General features: G+C 39.2%; 1 long non-coding RNA gene across 6 annotated transcripts; it reads right to left on the bottom strand.

Annotated features, from left to right (window-relative positions):
* Positions 1 to 550: 550 nt before the first annotated feature.
* On the bottom strand, positions 551 to 4,414 carry LOC9270555 (uncharacterized). Of its 6 annotated transcripts, XR_010740093.1 has the most exons (10): positions 4,008 to 4,414; positions 3,803 to 3,897; positions 3,511 to 3,652; positions 3,087 to 3,146; positions 2,896 to 2,976; positions 2,729 to 2,803; positions 2,180 to 2,229; positions 1,712 to 1,847; positions 1,185 to 1,347; positions 551 to 1,007 (listed from the first exon to the last, which is right to left on the bottom strand). It is a non-coding gene; the product is annotated as an uncharacterized lncRNA (long non-coding RNA). The 6 variants fall into 6 exon arrangements; XR_010740096.1 differs by lacking the exon at positions 1,712 to 1,847 and having other exon boundaries at positions 1,185 to 1,334; XR_010740092.1 differs by lacking the exon at positions 4,008 to 4,414 and having other exon boundaries at positions 1,185 to 1,334; positions 3,803 to 3,952.
* Between the last annotated feature and the right edge of the window lie 1,058 nt (positions 4,415 to 5,472).

The raw sequence follows: 5,472 nt of genomic DNA, 5'->3' as shown, positions 1-5,472 counted from the left end.
GCACAAGATGCAGTTTGTTATGTAAAACTAACTGAAAATAGTACATGGTTAAGTTTCTCATAATCTTGTTTGCGAGGACTGCAGTATTAAAATAGTATCTGTAAACTCTAGCATTGGCCAAAAACTCAGTCAGATGAGGCAATAGTATTGCATTGATCAACTATGGTACGAAAAACCAACTACATTTCAGATTCATTAGTTTTAAGTAGGGACTTGACTCTTCACTATGAGAACTTTCTACTCAAGAAACATATCCCCCTTGGCAATTCAGATCACCAAATGCAATACCCAGCATCTGCTAAAATCATTCTTAAAGTTAAGAGTTTGGAGAATTAACTCAGTATATTAGAGATGTTACTAAGTAGAACTCAAAAGTTTGGAGACTTAAGTCAGCACATAGAGAGATGTTACAAAATCAGTAGAAGGAACTCAAATTAATGAACAGATCCTCACTTCAGTCTATGTTATCCTACTAATCAAATCAGCGGACTCTTAAAATAGCCATGTAAAGGAACTTAAATATAAAGGTTCCTGAAAAGAGACATCTAAATGCAATAACTGAGTATCCACTGTGAATCAATGGACTGATATAAATGCTAGAAACAAATATACATCACCTATGTGATTAATTAGCTACCAAACTACCATGAGAGCCTTCAATATTTGTATTTTTCTCTTAGATGCCCCTCGTATTCTAGTATAGCTAAGGCGTTGACAAATATCGATCTACCTACCGTACAGTATTTAAAAAAAAATGATCATCATGGTTAATGCATGTTTAGGGATATTTCCACAGGTATTTCAAATGGTTTTCCTGCTGAGCAGGCTACAGAGACCATATTGTTTAATTTGCACATTGCAGCACTCAACTGGCTTGGTGTTGGTAAGTTTATTTGGTAGGCAAAAGAATTGGACCGGGGTGCTCCAGCCTAACACAGTGCAGCCTAGAGATATTAAGACCAGCTCATAGAAAAGCATTAACCGTTGATGTGCATGGAGTATTTTTCCTGTATGGTTTAGAAAATGATCAGATGGAGTGCTCGTTTTTTTGGTCAAAATGGTAATTACATATAATTAATGAATAAAAAGAAATAATAGGAAGGATTAACCTTTTTTTTTTCTCTTTCTCTCTAAGGAGAACATCAGAGAGCAAATCACAGAAAGGATCTCCAATGCATATTTACCTTGTATTTGTTTGTCAATAAGATGCTGGCAGCTCCATTCCTGAAGATCCATGAGCTGAGCATAGTGGGTTGCCTCTCCCAATATTAACATGAGACATGAATTATCATGAAGTAAACCTATTCCTTGAAGATTGAGCGGGGATCTTGGGCCTATCAAGATTGACTAAGGCGACATCAAGCACACATCATAAGCATCTCAGTTGAAAGAACTTTTTTTTGGTAAACTTCTCTTAAGGTAAAACTAAATATTTACCATTTAAACTTAAAAAGCTACTTGCACAGAGGCTGTAAAACTACAATTCTCTTTTATTGTACCATATATGTTATTCATGTGTATGAAGAGAACACGGGGAGACTATAGTAGCAGTTCGTAATGGTGTCGCATATATAAACTCATGTATAATCAGATAAATTTAATATATATCAAATTATAGATAATATCACAGAATATACACATCTAGAAATCCTCATGATTTTGTATTGACAAAACCGAACCAAACTAACATGTTGTACCCATCCAAGAATACCTCTTGTAGGTAAATTGGGAGTGCTAGGATTAATTTTGTAGATCGACTATCCAACAAACCATAGGACAATACATCAATAAAGATTAAAGCATCTCCTGGTTCCCCAAAGAAACTTCAATGCAAGCATATGTAGTTCCTGTACAAAACTTGCCATGTTAATTCTGCAAAGCAATAATAGTGAGAAAGCCAAATTTTATAGGGGACTTTTTCACATGATAAGATAAAAACAAGGAAATACTACTATTATGCAATTACTGGACTGAGTGATTGATGTCTACGCCTGTCATTTACAAAGAATGGCAATATATGGGCATATGGCGATCTGTTTGCAAAGTTACACAAAAATATAATTGAATTTCAGAACCATCTGTGGCCATCAGACATGCAAATGGCATATCATAAAAAGGTACAAACAATGAAAGGCAAATGTTTAATGGTGAGGTAAAAAGAGAAATTCCTGCAGCTTACCTTTTTCCGTTGCCTTTGCCTGGCTGTCATGGCTATCGTGTTCTGAATGGCTACATAAGAACATGAATCAGAGGTTGGCAAGGAAGTAGCACAAGAAGCTCATGCGATGGATAAAAGTATGAAATGATTGCTCTTAATTTGGGTATATAATAATTTCATTAATAAGCAACACTAATATTTTACAAAGCTAGTAAATGTTGAACTCTAAAAATGGGGCAAGTCTAGCCGTCTGTTCACCCATATGCTGAAAACCCACAAATAATTTGTGTAAAAGGATTCTTTGTAGTGCATCATTGTAGAGCTACTTGGCCTAGTGATCATGAGAACCATCATAAATTACATGGTAGGATGATTTGCAAAACAACATAGAGTTCAATTTAATAGTACTTGCTTACAATTTTTTTTTAAAAAAATATTTCATTATAGCACGTGGTTGGCCAGTGAGCTATGCAATTACAACTTTAAAATTATTAGCAGTCAACATCTTAAACTACAATCTTATACCAAATAATTTGAACTCAGATATTGTAATTTTAAATTCATACCCACCATAGTATTAGCCTCGCCTTGAGTTGTACTAAGCAAGCCCCTTTTAACACATCCTTATCTACCAATGATAAGTTTCTGCAATGTAAATGAAAGTTAAGCCTGCAACAAGTAAATCTTTTGATCCCAAAAGATCTTATAGTAACTATTCAAATTGTTGTCCCATTTACATTGAAGAGCTTAGTTTTTTACTGAAACTGAAAACAGGTAACAATGGAAAACTTCAGAAGAATTCATTGCCCTCTGAAGCACTGTTAAAAAGATAGGAAAAATTTGTATTAAATACAGTAGAATCAGCAATCAGCAATTCACATCACCCTGGCTTAGTTATCCAACAATCAAAGAAATGAATAGTCTTTACCTAAAAGCCAGATATAATGGGAGGAGCCATGTAAGCGACGCAAAAGGTCCAGCAAGCAAACTGCTTCATGACCATGTAAATGGAACCAGTGGGAACAAAAACAGAAGGAACTCTTTAGAGATGATTCAACATAATATAGTTATCATTTAGAACATTATTCTTTTATTTAGAGGTAACAACAAAAATTCTATTGAAATATATTTTTGAATTCTGTCACACATCTTAGCAAACTCCTCGGGCCATATTAAACATCTAGGACACTCATCTAGCCAATACAACAAGATAGTACAATTTGCCAAAAGCTATTTCACTAAGGGAACAAAAGCTATCACTGCTACAACAAGATAGCTGTTTCACTAAGGGAACAAATGCTATCACTGCTGTTGAACAACCAAGAAGATGCAATGTAAAAAGGAAATATAACCTCCAGCTGTTGAATATCAACTAATTAGGCTCAATTCATAGGACAACAACCCAAAAGGTAATAAATGCAACCAGAGCAGTGACGGGTCTGGGGAAGAACCACCACCACCTCATCCTGCCAGTCTATCTTCTGCATGTGCTAGCTGCATGACAGCATACATAAATCATTTCATTAGGCACCATGTTTGCTCTGAGATAGAACAAATTTTCAGTGCAAAGCGATCCTGTTTGGCACACACCTATTTGCAAAAAAATCAATCAAAGAGAACTCATTATTTGCTCCAAAAACTCACCTACAGACAATATGATAGTAGTATGTTGGGCTGTACAGGAGAGGCAACAGAGAGGACAGCTTCTTCTCGTCCTAATCCTCCTCTATGCCATTGGCCTACCCAGTAGACAGTAGAAACTCGAAATCCACATTTAAATCAATGTAATCGCTTGAATCACAAGCCCATTGATGAAAGGGGAAAACACAGGGAGCTGCTAATCACGCACCTAACCGCCAGCGGCGACAGTGACCCGTCGAACTCGATGCGTCGTCACCACGTCGAAGACCTCCAAAAAACTGTTGGGAGAGCCGCAGCGACCTTAAATCGCTGGGACCTCCAGCAGCAGCCGCCGCTGCCAAACCCCTGTGCTAGAGGCTCCGACGCCGCCGCCAGGTCCCCGACCTCAAGGCTATGTTGAAACCGCCGTTGAGCCCCTCCATCGAGCGCAGCCACCACCGTACACTTTAGGGAAGCACTGTTGGAGGACGGGTAAAACGATGGCGCTGGAAAGGCCATGGAAGAGGAGGAGGAGGCGGCGCCGCGGCGGAGGAGCATCGGCGCCGCCGGTCAAAGAAGCGAGAAGCGAGATGGGGATTGGGATGCGACGTGGAGAGACGAGAGATCGTGGATTCCACGTCTGGGTAAGGACGGAACCATCTAGATAGGAGACGAACGATCAGATTATGTCCACGGGTGAGATCGAACGGCTCTGATTCGATGGACTCAATCGTAAATACCAAAATTATAAGGGCTTTTCTGCAAAAATTAATGGCGTGGATCAACTAGGTTTGCAGATACGTGTCACGATACGATTAGTTGACGGAGTCCAAATCGCCCTGGTTGCGGCAAAGCTAGGAGCTTTAAGATATCTAGTATTTGAGAGGAGAGTCATAGGAGCTTTCTGGTCGCAGCCCACAGGGGAGACGCAAGCGAGCGCGACTGCAGGAAGGCAAGGGCGGCCAGTGATGGCATGGGACACGGTGATTTCTGTGTCTCACGCTTTGCTCGATGAAGAGGACGGCGGCGGCGGGAGCGATCTATGGCCTCCACATCACGACGGCGTCTCGACGGAAGCCTAGCATCCGCCCCTGAACCAACTGGGCCAAGTGCCAGGCTTGCTCCCGTGATTAAATTACGGATTACACCCTCTATTAACTGCAAAGTTAAACAGTCCCACGAATTCCTTTTCCACATTTACCCTTTTACTACACCTACTACACTTGCTACCATCTGTAGTACAAATTGATCTCCTCCGTACGATCTCATCTCATAGACAGCCAACATCCACCCAAAGGTACTCTTAAAAAATCCCTAATTTTCTATATGTAATGTAAGATAAGAGGTGATATAAACGATACACCACATCTACACTATCTCTAGTATACTAATCCAAATGATTTTATTTTATTTGTTTCTCCAATCCCCTTTTTCTTTCATCTTCTTTCATCTTCTTTCTCAATATTATCGCTTTGGACTAGTTAAATTTACTCTCTCTTTTTTTTTCACTTTGGACCACCTCGATTCTCTTTTCTAGCCATATCCAACTACGCCTCCGACAAAGATATTTTATAGTACTTACCGTAAGCCAACTAGTATAAACTTATGTGGAAGGGAAAGATAAAGAAAAGTGAATAGTGTTGGCTCTCAAAGCGAGTACAATAGCAAGCTACAAGTCGGCTGTAAGCACATAT

This window comes from Oryza sativa, chromosome 3 (genome assembly GCF_034140825.1).
Source record: "Oryza sativa Japonica Group chromosome 3, ASM3414082v1".
In the NCBI taxonomy this organism is placed as follows: Eukaryota; Viridiplantae; Streptophyta; class Magnoliopsida; order Poales; family Poaceae; genus Oryza; species Oryza sativa.
This window is presented reverse-complemented; position numbering and strand designations above follow the sequence as displayed.